The sequence below is a fragment of the Dama dama genome, chromosome 11 (assembly GCF_033118175.1).
Source record: "Dama dama isolate Ldn47 chromosome 11, ASM3311817v1, whole genome shotgun sequence".
Classification (NCBI taxonomy): Eukaryota; Metazoa; Chordata; class Mammalia; order Artiodactyla; family Cervidae; genus Dama; species Dama dama.
Genome location: NC_083691.1, coordinates 43,010,767 through 43,032,090, shown reverse-complemented (window position 1 = coordinate 43,032,090; position 21,324 = coordinate 43,010,767). Strand labels below are relative to the sequence as shown.

The 21,324-nt window shown below is 38.4% G+C and overlaps 1 protein-coding gene across 4 annotated transcripts in view; it reads left to right on the top strand.

The window, feature by feature from the left end:
* UGP2 (UDP-glucose pyrophosphorylase 2) overlaps window positions 1-21,324 on the top strand; it is a 54,639-nt gene that overhangs the window by 22,145 nt on the left and 11,170 nt on the right. The window lies entirely within an intron of this gene.

Sequence of the window (21,324 nt, the reverse complement as noted above, 5' to 3'; positions counted from 1 at the left end):
CTAATCAGTAGTAGAGGTTTTATGTGTGTGTTGTCTTCCTACTAGTCTTTGAGGGCAAGAGACCATGTAGCCTGAGGTAAATGATTGATCTAAACAAAGAGATTATTTCAGGGACAGATTAGGTTAACACATTGACTCTTCTTTCCTTTCCAGCAATTTTGACCACTGCTGCTTGTGGCACTTTTCACTAAACGTAGAAAAGACTTGATGGAGTGCAATAATTGTATGTAGATAGTTTATCTGTTATGTAATAAGAGATAATCTAATATTGGTTTAAAAACAGGTTTGTTTTGAGCAGGAGTTTGGTAAACTACTGTCTGAAGGCTATACCACTGCTTGTGTTGGTAAAGCTTTATTGGAATATAACTGCATGTGTTCATTTGTGTAGCGTGTCCCAGCTGGCACAGTGGTAAAGAATCTGGCTGCCAATGCAAGAGACTCAGGTTTGATTCCTGGGTCGAGAAGATCGCCAGTAGAAGGAAATGGCAACCCACTTCAGTATTCTTGCCTAGAAAATTCCGTGGGCAGAGGAGCCTGGAGGGCTACAATTCATGGGGTTGCAAGAGTCAGACACGACTAAGCATGCACACATTTTCTTATATACCATATCTGGTGGATTAAGCTAATGGAGTTTTTCATATTTTTTCAAATGAGAAAATCTTAAATATAGTTTACTGGTAAAGAGTACCTCTTTAATGTCTTTTAGTTATTAAACTTTTAAAAATTATGAATTACATGCTCATGGTAAAAAAAAAAAAAAAAAAACTCCTACCTAAGAGTTCACCTAGAGAAGTCTCTCATTTTTGATGTTAAAATTTCTCTTGTCTGTAGTGCTTGTCAATTACAGCATGCTTTTTTTCTTTTTTAGGGTCTTATATTTTAGTCTTTGATTTTCTTTGCTCTAGTAATATACTGTGATTTATTTTTTTGTTTTTAAGTCATAGAATTAATCATATTTTCTCTTGAAAAAATTAGAACAATCTTCTGGATAGGTTATATAATTTTAAAAAGGATCTAGTTGTAAATTCAGTCATATTAAAAAAGAGAATGTTTGGGAGCAGGCCTAAAATTACAATAAAAAATTTAGACATTATGTATTTTTCCACTTTAAATACTTAATATTTTTGCTTGAAATTTATTCCTCATTGATACAGCCTCACTTTTCTGATTAATGACATACCTGGGGATAAAGATGTGGTTTTATTCTTAATTCTTGCCGACTTGGGATTTTCTTTTTCTCCTTAGACAAACTTAGCCTTTTGATGATAGAGTCTACCTTGAAGGAAGACCCCAAAATTTGTTACTTTCAGTATATTTTATGATTCAAGATTCTGCTTTGCCAATAGAGAAAGCTGCCTTTGTGCATTTTGAGAGATTATGATATAAGTAGGATTTCTTGGAGTGGGGATTGGAGGGTGGGGGAGGAAGCAAGTAGAGGAATCAGAACCACCTAGGGCCTTTTCCAGTTCAGCACCACTATTCCAAACACCACGCCATCAACAGATCCTTTCAGGAGGCTATGCCCCCACAGTGAACCATGGTTACTGATAGAGATACTAAGTTGATATAGAAAAAAAAAAAAAGAATAGAAAATAGAATTCTGGGTATAATATGATTTAATGAAGTCTTTTCTCTTTTTGTTTATAAAAATGTAAATCTCCATTAAAAATATGTCTTTATTTATAAAACCTAGATTTTTAAAAAGAAATGCTTACAATCCCATATGCCTGTAATGTTTACAGTTTTGAAATGCAGAGGGAAAAAACAAGTTTGCTCTTTTAACTATGTCATGAGTTTCTTGAGGGCACAAGTGTGTCTTATATACTCTATGTTAACTACCAGCTTTTGCAAATAGTTCTGAGAATAGAAATTGTAGGTTAATATTCATTCACTTTGCTTCCCGTATTCTCCTCCAGCACCATCCCTTTTCCCCTCCCCCCTCAGCTTTTTTCTCTCTGCTCATAGAGTTTATATAGAGATCAATTTTCCTTTCAAAATAACATTATATAGTATACACAGGTTTTTATTTTTTAAATGAAGGTAATACTTTACGCTCTTAACTGAAAAGAAAATATTGTGGGAGAATAGCCATTTAGAGTGATATTTCTCATGTCATGCTTGCAACAAAGGTGTGCACAAAAACATTATTACAACAGAGGATCTATATTTTTTAGTAGAGTTGGCCACCTTGTTTTGTACATAAAGTTTTATCAGAACACAACCACACTTACTCTTTACATATTGTCTGTGGCTATTACAATGCTGTAATACTTCAATGGCAGAATTAAATACTTGTAATCAAGACCATACAGCTTACAAAACCCAAAATATTTCCTTTCTGATTCTTTATGGAAAAAGTTTGTTGACCCTATTTTAGTATATTTATTTTTAGAAGATCTTCAGTAGTTTTCCTTAGTTCTTTGGTCCCAGAAAACTGACCTCAAATGCCTTTCTCCCATCCAAGTACTAACCAGGCCCAACCCAGCTTGTCTTCCGAGATCAGACGAGATCCAGCACATTCGAGTATAGACTCAAATGCCTTTCTCAATTCAGATAATAACATTGTAGATAAGACTGCTTTTTTCATAAATAGTAGATTGGAGATTATACTTACAGAGAGACATTGACATTTTATGTTGTCAACTTTTACGTACTCACTCTTGCTTACTTGGTTGAATACTGCATTTTAGCTCTGTCAGTGAGTGTGTGTGTGTGTGTGTGTGTGTGTGTGTGTGTGTGGAGAGAGAGAGAGAAGTATAATTGACATACATTTTAGTACTTTCAGATATACAACATAGTGATTTAATTTAACATTTATATGCATCACTAAATGATTACCAGTATAAGTCTAGTTACGATCTGTCACCATACCGAGTTAATACAATGTTTTTGACTGTATTCTCCATGTTTTTCTTTGCATCCCCATGATTTATTTATTTTATAACTGAAAGTTTGTACTTCTGGATCCCTGTCACCCATTTCATTCCCTCCTCCCCTTTGGCAACCACTAATCTGTTCTCTGACATACATGTTTTTTGAAAAGACTATTGAGTCCATATTTTATTGACTTATGCTAAGAGGAAGAATGCAATTTATGGAATTATGCCATGGATAATGCTCTGCTCCCATTTTGTGAGTGTTAACTAAATGAATGTAGTAATCAAGACTATCTTGATACTTAGCTGCTTAAGGAAAGGAAAGTTTTTAAAAAGCATGTGAAGGGTAATGTTTAGACTAGCAAGGAGGGACCATCACCGTGCACAGTGCTCTCTAGAGAGTCTGTGAGAGGATCTTGTTCTTGGCCAAACAATGTTTAAGCTTACATGTTGAGGATGGAGAGGGATGGGAAATAGAAAAAAAGAAACGGGAAGACACGGAGCCTACTCCAGGAGGTTTTGGGCCTGACAAGTTCTTTGGAATCACAGCTTAAGACCTGTTACACTTGACTGGCCATGACCTCTGATGATAATGGAGTACATTGTCATTTATGTGAAAAATACTCTCTAAAGGCTTTTTCATTTAGATAGGAACACAGAATCCCCCCGGTTGATTTATGATTGTCATTGTTCTTGTTTTAAAGCCCTCAAAAGGGTGAGAGTGTACTTGTGCATGGGGAGGAGTTATATTAGGGTCAACTCTTTTTGTTTGATCAAGTCAGAGAATTGGTGTGGAAAATATAATATCTTGTGGTATTTAGCTTCGAAAGATTTTTTTGTTCGTCTTGTTCTACAAATTAACTGAGAGCTTTTCTTAGTCTTATCACTACAATATCATTAAAATGTGAACATGTATGTTTAAATAATAAGACATTCTGAGAAAGTTACAGTGTCCGTGTACAGAGTAAAAATACAGATTTTCTTATTTGTTTTTTGGATGGTGAATCACAGTATATTCTACAGCTAACGTTTGCACATCTATTTTGAAAGACTTACTGGAGGCAATTTGGCCAAGGATCTGCCATGATGTGACATAGGATGGTTTGCTTTGAACATGGTGAAGATTTCCCAGTTGTTGGCAGTAGCTCATGGCAAAGCCATTAGTGACTTGTTTTGTGTGTGTGTAAAAATAATATGAGATCCTGAATGTACACATATTCCACAAAAAGAACATAGGTAGTGACATTTAAGGAAATGGTCCTGGGGACACAGGTGGAAAGAGCCTCATCCTTATCTTGATGTAAAATTTTAAAATGGTAATATATAGAATTATTTATATAAACTAATACATTGATACTAATTTAGCAAATATTGCTAAAACTCTTGATTTCCTACCTTTTGATTCCAAAATGAATTCAGTAGTCTTTTAATTTTCCCAGAACTATCTTCCTTCACATGCCTTTATAAACAGGAAATTTATTTCAGGAAGGGGTTGTGGCTAAGGAGGCTGACCACAGGCCTATGAATCTTCCTTCTGTTCTGGTTATTTATTTATTATTTCAGTTCAGTTCAGTTACTCAGTCGTGTCCAACTCTTTGCGAACCCATGGACTGCAACATGGCAGGCTTCCCTGTCCATCACCAACTCCCCGAGCTTGCTCAAACCCATGTCCGTCAAGTTGGTGATGCCATCCAACCATCTCATCTTCTGTTGTTCCCTTCTCTTCCTGCCTTCAATCTTTCCCAGCATCAGGGTGTTTTCCAGTGAGTCTTTTCTTCACATCAGGTGGCCAAAGTATTGGAGTTTTAGTTTCAGCGTCAGTCCTTCCAATGAATAGTCAGGATTAATTTCCTTTAAGATTGACTAGTTTGATCTCCTTGCATGTCCAAGGGACTCTTAAGAGTCTTCTCTGACACCACAATTTTAAAGCATCAATTCTTTGGTGCTCAGCCTTCTTTACGGTCCACCTCTCACATCCATACATGACTACTGGAAAAACCATAGCTTTGACTAGATGGACCTTTGTCAGCACAGTGATGTCTCTGCTTTTTAATATGCTGTCTAGGTTGGTCATAGCTTGTCTTCCAAGGAGCAGGCGTCATTTAATTTCACGGCTGCAGTCACCATCTGCAGTGATTTTGGAGCCCAAATAAATAAAATCTGTCACTGTTTCCATTATTCTTCCATCTATTTGCCATGAAGTGATGGGACTGGATGCCATGATCTTCATTTTTTGAATGTTGAGTTATTTCACTTTAGAAATAGTTAAATAGTAAATATGTGGCCACTTTAACATCCATCCTATGATGGACTTTGAGAGACTCTAGGTAATAGTAGTAGACCAGGGTCTCTAACCACTCTTTATAGTTGGGAATGGTTACATCCCACAAAATCAAGTTCCTTGGGAAAATCATAGCATGAATATAGGTAGTAGCACCACTTCTTTGAACCTTCCCCACTCCCCAATGCCCCAGAGAATCTTTTTGGACCTTGGCTTATGTATTGCAAGGCCTAATATAGATCATTTTATTATTATACTCTCCAAGTATAGCTTTTATGTAAACATTTTGTGTCTTATAATCAGATGAGAGAAATACATCTGTGAGGTTCTTGTATCCCACATCTTCATCTGTGTACAATGTGAGGGAATTTTTATTATTTTTATTTAGTATAGGACAACCCTGAACCTGCAAGATTGGTACTAGGAGAATTTTTATAAAATATAAGATGAGTGGCCCATACCTACCCTTAATCCTTTCTGCTCTGTAATTCCTTGGGGATATTTTACTGATTCCTTTTACTTATTCTAAATCAAGTGTGGACAATTGACTCTGCTTATCCCATTGTAGAGCCACAATGAGACTGGAATAAGTTTACACCTGGCATTGACCCCAGGAAGTCTCTGCAGGGATTATAGGCCCTAGGTAGATTTCTTGAATGTATAGGTAAAACTGTATTTAAATGTTCATTTTTTTCGAAGTGGATAGAAGTACTGTTTTAGGATATTACTCAAGAAACGTTTTTTGGGTGCTTCCTCTCTGCCAGGAACTAGCTGGATGCTGGGACTACAAAAGAATAAACTTTTGGTCCTTCTTCAGCATTTTGGCCTTGAGTTTGTAAGAGGAAATGGATCCAGAAACAGCTACCTATGAAACAGCATGAGAAGCAGTCCATAGGGTGCTATGGAAGCTTCTAACTGGCATGGGAGCTCAGGAAAGACTTCCTGGCGTTAAGGTAGACTCTTGGGGTAACCATGAGGCAAGATTTCTCTGAGGATGGGAGGATATTCAAAGGGAAAAAAGCTTTGAGCATAATAGGAGTCCAGAAATAAATAAGCTTATAGCATGTAGTTTGTGTTCTAGTTGTGGAGCATATGGTAGATGTGTCTGTTTCTCCATGTCTAGAACAGGAAGAAAGACCCTGAGAAAGCCATATGCTGAGTCTCTTTGCCTGACATTGCAGCTCCTGTCTCTGGCTGAGAACCCCAGCCACTGGGTCACATGGGAGAAATGTCAGAAACTAAAGTTTCCATGTAAGAGAGACACTAATGGTGAAAGATGGGAATGGAATTTCAAAACCATGCTTCATTATATACCTCAAAGAGTTTGGTTAGATTTTTCAACATTGTAAAACATCCCAAATAGTTAAAAGATGCTGTTCTAAAAGCAAAAATAAACAAACAGGACCTAATTAAACTGAAAAGCTTTTGCATAGGAAAGGAAACCCATCAACCAAACAGCAAGTTTCCATGTAAGAAGGTTTCAAAATGGGAGAAAATAGTTGCAAACAATGTGACTGGCAAGGGATTAATTTGCAAAATATACAAACAGCTCATATGGCTCAATATTAAACAAACAACCCAATCAAAAACTGGGCAGAAGATCTAAACAGAGATTTCGCCAAAGAAGACATACAGATAACAGGCACTTGAAAAGATGTTCAACAATGCTGTTTATCAGAGAATTGCAAATCAAAACTACAATGAGGTATCACCTCACAATGGTCAGAATGGCCATCAACAAAAAGTCTGCAAATAATAATTGCTGGAGAGGATGTGGAAAAAGGAAACCCTCCTACACTTTGGTGGGAATGTCAACTGGTACAGCCACTACGGAGAACAGTATGAAGGTTTCTTAAAAAACTAAAAATAGAATTACCACGTTGTTTTTGTTGTTGCTTAGTGACCGAGTTGTGTCCAACTCTTTTGCAACCCCATGGACTGTAGCCCGCCAGGTTCCTCTGTCCATGGGAGTTTTCAGGCAAGAATATTGGAGTGGGTTGCCATTTCCTTCTTCAGGGGATCTTCCCAATCCAGGGATTGAACCCATGCCCCCTGCTTGACAGGTGGATTCTTTACCACCGAGCCACCAGAGTTACCATATGATCAAGCAATCCCATTCCTAGGCATATATCCTTAGAAAACTGTAATTTGAAAAGGTAGCTTGGCATCCCAATGTTCATAGCAGCACTGTTCATAATATTCAAGACATGTAAACAACCTAAGTGTCCATTGACAGAGAAGTGAATAGAGATATGGTATACACAGATACACACAGACACAGACACAGACACAGACACAGACACACACACACACACACACACACACACACACACACACACACACACAGTGGAATATTACTCAGCCATAGAAAAGAATGAAGTAATACCATTTGCAGTAACATGAATAGACCTAGAGATTATCATACTCAGTGAAGTAAGACATAGAAAGGCAAATATCATATGATATCACATATATGTGGGATCTAAAAAAATACAAATGAACTTGTCTACAAAACAGACATACACAGACATAGGAAAAAAACATGGTTACCAAGGAGGAAAGAATGGGTGGGATGGATAAATTAGGAGTTTGAGATTAACAGATACTCACTAGTATATGTACAATAGGTAAATAAAGTCCTACTATATATCACAAAGAACTATATTCGGTATCTTGTAATAACCTTTAATGGAAAAGAATAGAAAATACATATGACATATATATATAATATATATAAAACAAATAAAATTTACATATGACTGAAACACTTTGCTGTACACTTGAAACTGACAGACCATTGTAAATCAACTGTATTTCAGTTAAAAATAAGTTCAAGTAAACAAAAGATGCTTATTCTTGTTTTTGTTATTTACATTGTGATAAACTTTATAAAGGTTAATCATCATTTTAGTTAATAACTTTTTTTACTGTCAGGTTGATTGGGGTATAATTTACATATAGTAAAATTTATTCTTTTTAGTGTAAGTTTTCTGAGTTTACAAATGCATACAGTCATGTAACTACCATCACAATCAAGATATAGATCTTTTCCAGTATCCCCAGCAACGTCCTTCCTCAGCTTTAAAATATGCTTCCTTTTAAACCCTTGCAGGGCTTGATTTCCACTTTGCATCTTCCCTTAAACACATATGCTAAACAAATATGCCTTCCTAAAGACTTGACTTTTTCTTCATTTAGATTTCTTTAAGAAGAAGGTCAGCCTAGCCTCCACCCTCAGTTTTATATCAGGCCTTTGTCCTCCTCCTACACCTGCTCTTTAATCTTTCATAAAACTTTCTTTTAATAGCCTCTGGCCTTTCCTCCCTGCCCCACCTTCACTTCTCCAGGGCTGCTCCAACAGTGTGAATTATATAATTAACAATGTACACTGCTTTAAACACTTTAATCACACTGCTATTTAGTACCTTAGAGTTTAAAGCTGTGTGTGTGTTAGTGGCTCAGTCGTGTCTGACTCTTAGTGACTCCACGGACTGTAGCCTGCCAGGCTCCTCTGTCCATGGAATTCTCCAGGCAAGAATGCTGGAGTGGATTGCCATTCCCTTCTCCAGAGGATCTTCCCAACCCAGGGATCGAACCCTGGTCTCCTGCATCGCAGGCAGATTTTTACCATTTGAACTACAGAGAAGTCCTAGAGTTTAAAGCTAGTACACAGCATAAATAGTATTTGATGTTAGAGGCTTCAGTTTTACTTTTTAGGAAATTTAGGATTGTCACAGTTATTTGGAAGCATCTTTTGTCCACAATTAGACTAACACGAGAGTTGACTTATATGGGAAAGGTGATTTTAGTAAAGAGCTAGTGCTCATCACATAAACAGATTCTTCTGTTAGAATTCCTTTCCAACTCTCTGATCATCCGCCTTTGTCCTTTCTAATCCATACTGAAGTGGAATGTTCTTTCAAACCTACCAGCTTAGCTGATAAAGACATGGGCCAGATGTTTCACAAGGTTGGCTAATTTTATGATTTCAGCTTGCTTCTCTAAAAGGATAATGAACATATATCTGTTTGTAATGCTTGAATTTTTTTACTGTCTATAATATATTACTTCTGCCTTTAGCACGTAAAAAAATACCTTAAAGCCTTTGAACTTCCCAGAGTGTCTTTTAAAAAAATCTAGATTATAGTGAGGTTTAGGGAGCGGCTGGCACCTTTTCTTCACAGTTAACTTCCTCCTTTGTAGGATCATTGCCATCTGTAATCACTCTGTTTAATGTTTTGTCATTTAGGTTTTCTGTCAGTTCTTTTACTGTCATCTCATCTCTAGTTTATGAGGTTTAAAGTATACAGTTGTAATAAGAGTATTGTGATTTTAAATCTCTGGCATTTTGGAAGTTACTTCATTTTTTAATGGGAGAGCAGTAAGTATGGGACTTTGAGAGGCAAAAGTATCAAGTAAGAAACAAAATGCTATATAGGTAGGTAAACACATGAGAATTATAAGTTAACAATTTATAGTATGTGTTTAAACTTTTAATTTTAGATTAAAATTTTAGTTTGATTTATAGAAAAATTGCAAAGATTCAGTGTTTTTAACTGGAAACATTACCTAGCTGTCCAAACTGAGTTTTGTTACCCATATCCCATTCTTAAACTTCCTGCTGAGTCAGGAGAAGCACAGAATAATTGCTGAAAATGCTGATGGAATGTTTATTCCATGCTCAGGGAAAAAAGATAGCTGAGAAAACACATGGAAATGCCTGAGGGGTACCTATGACTGAACTAAATATGGAAAAAGATGGAAATAAGCCATCCATCTTGGAAATAAGCCAAAAGATTTCTTCTTATAGATAGGCTTGTGGAAGAAAAGTGTCTTCATTGTATACCGTCCTAAAGCCCTTGGGAAATTGGAAAGTTTTCTATTATTTCAAAAGAGCATGAAACAAACACCATTCTAGAAGTTTTCATTTTTTAATGAAGCAAAGCTTTAAGCATTTTTTTTATTAAAAACCTTCTAAAAACCTATGTCTGCATAGCTGTATATTCTATAGTTAATGCTTAGTGTCATGTTAGGGTACATGTTATGTCAGAAGTAGTGAATCCTTTGTGTTCATGATCTCATTTAATATTCATAACAGACCTGGAAGATAGATGCTATTACTATGCTCGTTTTAAAAACAGGAAACTGACATTCAGAGTTAGTGACTTGTCTGAACGAAAGGAATCCATGATACGAACCAGGTGACAGACTCCAAAGCCCTGGTTCTTTGGTATCCCTTAGTAATGATAATGGAGCTCTTCAAGGAGTGCAGTCCTCTCTTCATCCCTAGTGCACAGAATGTGGTATACTTTGTGTGCTTATCAACAACAGTAATAATAGCAATAACACCAGACATCTGTTTTACAGTAATGTGCCAAGCATTGTCCTCATGTGCATTTTCTTATAAGATCTTCAAATGATTGTAGGAGCTCACTGTTATCTCTGTTTCACAATAGAAAATTCCAAGACTGAGTGGTTTACTTAGCTATTAAGTAAGAGGCAGAAACAGAAGTAAGGGGCAGAAACAGAATTTAGGCCCAGATCTGCCTGAGCACAAGCTCTTAACCACCCTGGTATGTTATAGAGCAGTCACCAGTTGGCATCCATGTTTTGAAAGGAACTTGAAAGCCTTTAAAGCGTGGCTTTTCTATCATTACTCCCTTTCCTTGAGCAGAACTGTTGAGTAGGGTCTATCTCTTCCCTTAGAGCTTCAAATTCCTCACTTTGAAATTCTAACAGCAACACATTTAACAAGTATTTATTAAATGGCTACATGGCTACTGAGTGGTAAGCATTTTCTCATACAAGTGAACAAGACAGACAAGGGCCCAACACTCACTGGAGCTTCATTCTGGTGGGAGAGAAAAAACTTAGAAATGTGTAAGTAAATAAGATTATTATAAAGGCTCATTTCCCCTTGTTGCTGTCCTGACCCATGCTAAGGTCAATGGTCACGTCTGTCTTCCTGGCTGAAGTCTTTTGTTTACCTGTAGTCACTGTGGGAGGCTATGAAGGGTCTCTTTTACTTATTACTTTTATTCTACGAATTTATCAAATGTCCACTATTTTAATTATTGGGAATGCAAAAATAAAGTCACTTCCCTTAAATAGCTTACGACTTTGTGCAGTGCTTCCCAACCTTTCCCATGTAATGACATACACAGAAAACGAATCTGGTAATTGTGAGAGTCTGTTTAGCTAGGAGGAGGGCTCTTGCTGCCTCAGGCTCTGTGCAGCTGCCTGGAGGGTTAAAGGTATCAACAACACAGGCATGCATTTTTTGAATTTTTGGTTTAGTGGGGAATTCTCAGTTTACACAAGGATGTGGTTATAGTACAAAAGCTATGAGGGTAGTTTCAGAGACAGTTCACTAACTAGCTTCTGGTCCTAGAGAGATTAGCTGGTGTTCACCACTTTCTGTGAATGCTTGGATCTATTCTTTGTAAGTTCTGTCTTACGAAATGGAGTAGTTTGTTCACCAAATTTGTTCCCAAAGTTGTTAATACTAGTTATATTTTTGTAATGATATAATTAATTTTATGTACACCAATGAAATGGGCTTAAAAAAGTTAATTTTCATGGAAATTGAGTTGAATGCTTTGAGAAAATTGGATAAAGATGAGTAGCCTAAAAGAAAAAAGGTAGTTAGGTGGATATGATAAGTATGAAAGATTGGGAAAATTAGTTTAGAATGATTCTTCTGCATGCAGATTATTTCACAGTTGACTAAGTTTTTAGTCCACTTTGAAGAAATGAAACTGGAAATCACAGATGGTATATTATTGGTGTGGTTACATAAGTTGACAGCTCTGGTCAGCAGATTTATATCATACCAAAGGAAAAGATCTTTGTGAATGATTGTATTATTTTTTGTAAAAAAGCTAAAGTAGGAGAAGGAAATGGCAACCCACTCCAGTATTCTTGCCTGGGAAATCCCGTGGACAGAGGAGTCTGATGGATATGGTCCATGGGGTTGCAAGAGAAAAAAAAAAAAAAGCTAAAGTAATTTAATTATCTAAAACTTTTTCATCGTTCCGTGGTTGAACTTGTTTTTTAAATTAACTGCCTACCTGTCCTAGAGTATTTTGGATAGATGGGTTTCTGGTACAAGTGTAGCAGGAAAAGAGCAGTCAAGGAGTTGGAAATTCCTAAGGAAGTCAGAGATGAAGAGGTAACATTAGAACTGAGACTAGACAAGGTAAGTAGGGACCATGTCTGCAATTCATTGTCAATTTGGAGGGGATCCATTAGGCTGAGCTAAGAAGATGCTGGAAAATACAGGAGGTGAGAGGTTCTTAGCCTTGTTCAGCAGGATAGCTGAAATGTATTTTTAGGAGGTAAATGATGAGTGGCTCGCTCACTCTGAATTGTATTGGAAATTAACGATTTCTTGTAGTTCTTGGTCACCACTGAAGAAGTGACTGCTTCTTATTTTTCCTGTTTCGTTTTTGTTTTTTCAACACCCTTTATAAGGGCCAGTGACTTCTTGCAGTTTAGTTTCTATACATTAATGATATGTATTGAGCAATTTTTTATACTTTAAAAGTCTCTGCATGCATGCTCAGTTGCTCAGTCATGTCCTACTCTTTGCAACCCCACGACGGTAGCCCTCCAGGTTCATCAGTCCATGGGATTCTCCAGGCAGGAATACTGGAGTGGGTTGCCATTTCCTCCTCCAGGGGATCTTCCTGAACCAGAGAGAGAATCCACGTCTGCTGTGACTCCTAGATTGGCAGGCAGGGTGACTGCCAAGTGACTTACTGGTAGAAGCCTCTGAAAGTCTCTAATCTCATGCTATTGAGCTATAATATTCTTAGTCATATACTTAGTCAGTGGGTATGTGAGAAATTACCTCATGCTCAGTGTCAGTCATTAATACATTCCACCATTACAAAACCACCTCAAGATGCATACTGAGTTCATTCTGCCTTCAGTGGACTGTTTTATTTTTTCCAGTTTTACTGTAAGGGCAGTGAGGTCAAGAATACAGACGAGAGTTTTGAATCCCAGCTTCATTACTTCTGAGCCACATAACGTTCAGCAGGTTATTTAGCTGCTCTAAGTCTCAGTCTCCTCACTCATAAAAAGTAGACATAATAAAAGTAAGATTTTAATGACTGTTATTGAGACTGCATGTAAAGTATTTGCATTTACTCAATAAATGTTTTCTGGAAAAGATTGAAGGCAGGAGGAGAAGGGAACAACAGAGGATGAGATGGTTGGATGGCATCACCAGCTCAATGGACATGAGTTTGAGCAAGCTCTGAGAGTTGGTGATGGATAGGGAAGCCTGATGTGCTGCAGTCCATGGAGTCACAAAGAGTCGGACACGACTGAGCGACTGACCTGAATTGAGTAAATGTTTACATTCAGCAAGTATTTACTAAATACCTCTTAGATGCCAGGTGCTATCCTGGACACAGTGAAAACAACAGAATTGTATTAAGGTTACAGATGGTATTTCTTTTTAAAATTCTATAACTTTCATAGTTAAATATTCTTTGTCTTTGATTATGAATATATTTTTATCAGTATATTTAATCAGTATTTTACATTTGACATATATTTTATTTATGATCATGAATAATTCTTTCTATGTTTCTTAGTTTTTGCAAAATATTCCAAGTAAGTAAACCATAATTTCCATGCCTGTAATTCTCTTGTGTCAAATGGATTGGTAGTTTGCAATTTTTGTTATAATAAAGTTCATCTGTTTCTAGTGATTTTTCCTGATTGCAGAGATAAAATTTAGGAAATTCTTTAACTTTCTGGATTACAGGAGGTCTGTGCTCCAGTGGCTAAAAAACTAATGCTCTCCATTATGAAAATGATTAACTGTACTGTTCTATGAGTTACATTGAAGATCCACATAGTGAAAGCCCTAGGGCATATGTAGAATTGTCTTTAACTGGCAAGTCCATCCATATTTATGGATTTTGTATCTACTAAACTCAAGATCGATAAGAAGGATTGGCCTTGTTTCAGAGGACTATGGTAGCTATTAAAAGAATTGGGCTCTCATTCTTATACTGTGTGGATGTTTAGGTATTTCAAGGATTTGTGTGTTCATTGTGGGGTGTAAGGTTTAGTGAGCAGGGGAGGCTTTGTAAAATGTTCTTGGCATTGTATTATCAAAGCTTAGGTGAAAATAGGAAGGATAGCTGATGACCATTATAGGATTCTTTGGTCACTTGTCATTGGGCATGGCAAAACTTTGGAAATCAAATGTTTTTTCTTAATTTTTTAATGGTCAGAAATAAGATAATGACTCTAACTCACCACTTGAAGGAAATGTATTAGTAGAAACACTTGTCAGAAGTGTGGGAGCTGGAAGTTTGTACAAGTGTGTCAGTGCATGTGGTCCTTCTGGAGAGTCTCCTATAGTTGGACATGTAGGTTACTCTTACTTTTTTGCCGTTATAAGAACCCTGTAGTGAATATACTTATATGTAAATCCTTGCATCTCAGAATTATTTCTAATAATAAATACTCAGAAGTGGTTTTGTGTTCAGAGGCTATAAACTTATTTTAAGTTTCTGGTTAGGCATTTCAAATTGCTTTCCAGTTTGTATTCCTCTTCACATTAATTTTGAGCTGTATTTTGAGTGCCAACTGTGTATTAGTAGAGAACCGTACTAATAAAGCCCTGCCTTCATCTAGTTTCTAGTATCTAGAGACCTCTAGTAGAGGTGTAGACAGTAAAAGATATGAAATGTAATTTCAGGTAGTGATAAGTGACATGAAAAAAGAAAGGTAAGGGTACCGGGAGTGAGGGGGTAGAGGTGATGTCGTAGCTGGAACAGGCAGAAAAGAGAAAGGCCTCTCTGAACTAGCGTTTGGTAGAGACCTACAAGCTATTTTATTGTCAGCCTTGCTACATTTATTAAAGCATTAAGTATTATTATTTTTAAAACTGTTTGCCAGTTGAGATGAAAAATGTTTTAAAATTTTTATTTGATATTTAGGTTGATTTTTTTCCTTTGCCTTATTTGTATTAGTTGTTGGTTATTGGATTTGAGTTGCTGTGATCCTTACATTTATATAACAAAAAGGCCCAGCATTCAAGTTTGGCTCCCCCGAGAGGGCAATATGAGACTTAAGAGGAAAATAAGTGATTTTTATGAATCTGGCTCCTGGTTCTTTCTGAGATTTTTGCTAAAGTCGACTTTAGTAACTGAGGTAGCAGATTGTAGTGAAGGATATTGTATGTATGTGAATTGTTGGTTTGGTCCTGATGAGTATAACTGTTTAGAAAACAGTGTTGTTGCCAAGACTTCTGATTTATTCTTTGAAAGGACCTGTTTACTTGCTCTCTGTTACAGATTTTTGCTTTTGGATATGTGTAGACTCAGAGTATGAACAGGACAGCTGGTTTTCTTCTATTACTGAAAAAATTACCCTCATGTTTTCCTGTCTGTAGGTCTCTTTGACATATACTTTAGAATAATTAAAATTAATTTAAAAGACTCAAAAGATTTAGGAATTAATATCTAGCAAAATTAAAATACATACTTGATTTGATAGTTTGTCCTGTGTTTTGATAGTTTATAAGTAGAAAAAGACAAAATAACTTTCTTAGGAAATGTACTTTCCAGGCTCAGCTAATAATTTTAGTATGTGATCATTCTATTTGTTTCTTTATCATAGAGGGATCTTTTTTAATTATGACACTAAATTATGGCTTATAAAAATTATCTTCTATGCAGAGCATAATTTTAGATTTAGGTTTTCCTTATGAACATTGTATGTGATGTATTCTAATTCAGTACTTTTTAAAAATTAAAATAATGGTTGTTTTGTTAATCAGCTTTCTAATTAATGATGACACCACTGTTGTTTGACACTTAGTATTTAATAAGATAAGAAATAAGTTCCAGGGAATAGATTTCATTTAGTAACAGCTCTCTTTGCTCCATTCATTTACTCACTTATCTACTCAACAAATGAGTGCTACTAATGAGCATGACACATAGTTAAAGGTGATGGATACGGTAAAGGGGTATCATACGGCTGGTACTGCCTCCCTGGAGTTTACAGTCATTAACAGGTACGGAGCACCAGACAGACAAATTGGGAGACAGTGTAATAATTACTGATAGCAGCTGGTAGTACCTGAAGCAGGAAGTGAGGGCTTTGTCAGATTCACTCCTGGTCGTCGTATGAGGGTAACAAAAAGTGATTTTGTTCTGTGATTCTCTGACGCCTTGACAGAGTGTATATGTATAGCTGCACATGTACATGCACACAGAAGACTGACTTTTTAAAAAGTTCTAATTGTGGTAAAATACTCATAACAAAGTCTGCCATCTTGACCATTTTTAAGTGTGCACTTCAGTAGGGTTAAATATATTCCCCTTGTTGTGCAGTCTCCAGAACTTTTTCAGCTTGCAAAACCAAAACTCTGTACCCATTAAACACCACTTCCAAAAAAAAAAAAAAACACCACTTCCCCTTTCCCCTTCCCCCAAGCCTGTGGCAACCACCATTCTGCTTTCTGTCTCTATGAATTCGACCCTTATGTGAGTAGGTAAAAGTCTCTTTAATCTTAGGTTTTCCTTCTGTTGTTTTGAAAGTTGCCAGAGTTCTGCTACCAACTACAGATCCTTGGTTTGGCTTTCCTGGCTGAATATGAGGAGGTGAAAAAACCCCGGGGGATTGTTCTGTGGCTGTGCCGTTGGCGCCACAGGCCGCCATCGCCCGTGGCGGCTTCAGCTCCCTGGCCATTCTGAGAAGTCCTGAGCCAGCACGGAGGCTTAGGAGGAGCAGAGTTTGAACAGGCAGACATGTTATCAAAACTTGGGTTTTTATCACTACGGCAGACTGTCTTAAACCAGGGTTTGGCAGAGCTTTTCTGTAAAGGACCAGATGGTGAATGTTTTAGGCTGTGCAGTCCCTGTCACAGCTGTCCACCTCAGCCACCGTACCGTGAAATCGGCCATAGACGCTGTGTAAACTTACAGGAGCAGCTGCCTTCCAGTAACTCTCTGTGAAAACAGGCCGTAGGTCCAGCTGTCCCACAGGCTATAGTTTGTTGACCCTTGTCTTGAAACTATCCTCAGGCTACACATAGCTGGAGAGTGATGAGGTGGAACCCATACCTGGGAGATTGCTAAGCTGGTTGGTGACTTGGAGCAGAAAGAGAGATTCAATATCATATTTATGAAATTTGTGCCACTGATTATAAGGTGTACCTTTTATGTACCGCTGGGAAAGGGGAAAAGTGCCAACAATTGATAAGATCGCACTGGCTGTGTGATTCATCCTGGTTTCAGAAATGATAAACCGTGAGGTGGGTGGAGAATGTATCTGAATTGGTGATGCAGTGCTAGCCCAGCCGGCACCTGTATTCTTCCTGTGGGCTGTACACTTTGCTTAGCACTTCGCATGCATTGTCTTGCCCCTCTGCCATCCTCAGCACATCTCCTTACGGTCCCCGGTGGCTGCCTGAATGAACTCTAGTCACCGCGTCTTTGTTCCACACAGCAGGAAGGAGGAGGAAGGGCATGTTGTCCCCTGCCTTTTCACAGAGACTTCCTGGGAATCGTTCAGCTCACTTCCAGTTAATCTCTGTGACCAGGACTTTGGCACAAATAGCTCCACGCAAAGCTGGGCATGTGGTCTTTTATTTGGGGTGGTGGTGTGCCCAGCTGAAAATCAGGGTTCCAAAATGGGTGGGGGAGAATGACATTGAGGTAGGCAGCTAATAATCTCTGCTATGCTGTGTTATTGCTTTGTTTTGTGAATGATGTAATCAGGAGAGAAACATCTTCAAATTCTCTTTTCCAAAAGATCACCACCTGCAAGGTGGGGGTTAAGGTGACCTCCACCTCCACCTCTCTAAGGTGGAGGGATTTAAGGTGATCGGAGGTCACTGCATTGATGAGAGGTAGGTGGGATGGCAGCCGTGGCAAGAGAGACAGTTTCCTGAGGCTGACGGGCCTCGGTCGTTGGTCAGGTGCGAGCAGGCTCTTGGCTTGGCAGTTGAGTATGTCCTGGTGCCACAGAGGCAGGAGCAGATTTCCAGAAAGAGGAAGTCTGCTTAGAAGGAACTTGAAAAGGAACAGGCAGAAAGAGAGGGAAAATAGAATGTGGCGTTTCAGAAGTCAAGAAGAGAGCATTTCAAGGTCTAGGGAGTGGTCAGTTGTCTCAAATGCAGCTGAGAGCTCAAGTTTAAGAGAAACATTGTTCTTATTGACCAGATTTAGCAAGGAGGAGGATGCTAATGACCTTGGTGAGAGCGGTTCACTGAACTATGGAGAAAACAAGATTGCAGCAGGTGAGTGAGTGAAAAAGAGGTGAGGTGAGGAAGTAGAGGTGAGCGCAGCAGCTTTTTAAAGGAGCTTTGACTTTAAGAAGATGGAGAAAAAAGGACAGAAAGGGGTGAGTGTGTGCTTTGCTATTTTCTTTGTTTTTTAGATGTAAAATACTTGAGTATGTTCATGTCTATGGAAAGGAATAGATAGGGAAAGGCTGGCTCTGAGGCTGGGAGATTGATGAAGTGGGAATCTTAGGTGGGCACTAGTAGAGAGATTACTTTGGGGCAGGGGACAGCTATTTTGTGACCAGAAGGAAGGGGAAGCAACAGAGGTGGTGCTGCAGGAAGGTCCTGAGGATCCGTTCTGGAGGCAGACAGTCGAGGGCGCTGTTGTAGGGGATGGTTTTGCTCACCCTGTGAATAGGAGCTGTGCTTTATCTCGGTGGCTGACAAGGTGTTGGCAAGTCTGCTGGTGGATCATGTGATAATGTATGTGATTTGTCAGCTTTTCCTGAACAAGAAAACAAGTCTCTGGTCTAGGTAATTGGCTGGAGCGTACACATGGCCCAGATTTTGGTTGTTAGCTTTAGAAATGTGAAATGAAGAGACCCAGTGAGAGAGCACTAGCACAGGCCTTGGTACGCAGAGGCTGTGCAGTGAGGGTTTGGGGAATTCGCGGATGTTCTTGGAACACTTCCTGTACATATGGAATGTCATTTCAAACTTGTTTTACTGTTTTCATAGCTCATTTTCTTCTCGGAAAATTTGCTTTTGTTGGGGAAAAAAAAAAAACTTTCTCAATAATCATAGCCTTGTGAACCATAACAGGGCAGGTACTGTTAGCTTGTTTTGGGTATTTGGCAGTGTCTCCATGAATAGCACGAATATGTTACCAAGAACTGGGTTATACTATTGCTAATGGGAACAGTGTGTCTCCATGACTGTGTAATGAATTCAGCTTTTCTTCTAACTGGAAACTTAAGTTGTGAACAGACTTGGCAAGGTACAGGTCATAGTAGACAAGTTTTTTAAAAGATCTTTTAAAAAATATTTCAGTTTCTGCAGAAAAACTAGATTACATTCTAGAGGGAAGAATGTTATTTAAATTATGATTTTTCATAATTTCACAACTACTTTCTTTGTTCATTCCGCAGAGGAAGTTGAGTATTTGACACATTGTTTTCTCCCAGTGAGAGGAGAACATGAGTGGCTTTGTCTCCCCTGTACATTTTGCAGGGAGCCTCCTGAGGTTTGCCCCACCTTACCTGTAGAGGTTGCCCTGCTGTATATTTACAATGCCACAGAGGTCTTCGTAGAACACTGAATTCCATTCATGTCTTGGAGAAAGAGAAACACGGTGATCAGGCTTGAAAGCACAGAGATAGCACTGTGCGTGCTAAGTCATTTCAGTCCTGTCTGACTGTGACCCTTTGCACTGTAGCCCGCCCACCAGGCTGCTCTGCTCATGGGATTCTCCAGGCAAGAATACTGCAGTGGGTTGCCATGCCCTCCTCCAGAGTATCTTCCCCACCCAAGGATTGAACTCGTGTCTCTTACTTCTCCTGCATTGGCAGGCGGGTTCTTTACCACTAACGCCATCTGGGGAGTACTGGTGACTGACTGAAGTGACTTAGAATAACATCTAGGCTGTATCCAGCAGTGCGTGGTACTCCCTGTCATCTCCCAACCCCATCCATATTTGCCTGAGTGGATGTCTGTGCATTCTCCTGGGGGAGCTCAGAGGAGGGAGGTGGAGGACAGATCTAAAAATGTCCCTGTGACTAGCTAGGTGTGTCCAGCATAACTTCAGCTGTTGCCAAGCGGTCTTCTAACACAGGTCCTTTTGGCTCTAGAAATAAACCAAGCTCTCTGTGGGACCGCTTGGTGAGGTCCCTGGTGGCGGGTGTGGACAGCATCACCAACAGAGAGAACTTGTATTGGTATATGGGGTGATTTATGTGATGAAAGCTGAGCTTGCCACCTAATTTAAACTGCAGTAAGCTGTAGACCAAAACTGTCTTGGCTTACTTCCATGCATGACTGGTGCCTTTCTGTGTGTTTGTGTCTGTCTGTGTGTGGAGTCGGGTGGATTTAAGCTGAAATGTAAGTGAAAGTGGAGGCTTCAAATAGCAATGCTGACTTGATGACTGGACATCTTCCTCCTGGCTGTATGTTGTTCCTTCACACCTTGTGACTTCTTCCCTTTCTCTCCATAGTCCTTTTCTTGTTAACAGTCGGTTCTTCAGTGAGGCCTGTATTTAATTAGCTGCTATATTATAGCAAGACAAGTAGGTATTACTGAAAGCACCACCTAAAGAACCATGGTTCCTTGACATTTGTAGGCGTTGAGTGACTCCCTGCCCACTTAACTTGGGGTCCAAGGTTCTAAATAAGGCACTCCACAGAGAATTCTGGGCTCCCACCTAAATGATAAAGAAGTTTCTACTTGGGAGTTGCCTGCACCTGGGCCCAAAAGTCTTCATTAGCTCACTTTTGGAATTTAATATTGTTCTTGGATCAGCTTATTTTATTTCACCCCAGATATTTGAAAGGTCATTCAGAAGTACATTTTAAATTTAAACTGAAGTTCTCAAGATACCAATCTTGGGAAAATTGAATCAAGACCAAAGTGTATTTAATATACCTTTTGGGTGAAGGCAGATGGCCTAGTGTTAAAATCATTGTGAGGCTGAGACCTTTGATCACCATTATATAGAGACTAAAGGAGGGTACATGATCACCATTATATATAGAATAAGTTTGGGGGATACAAGAAAAAATTTGTTTAGCCTCCATAGACGTAGTCATAAGGAACTGTCTTCTTAAAGCATTCTAGTAAAATGCATGTTTTGAAGTTTGATTAATGTGAAGAAAACTTTTTTTTTCTCTAAATACTTTATATTCTTTATCAT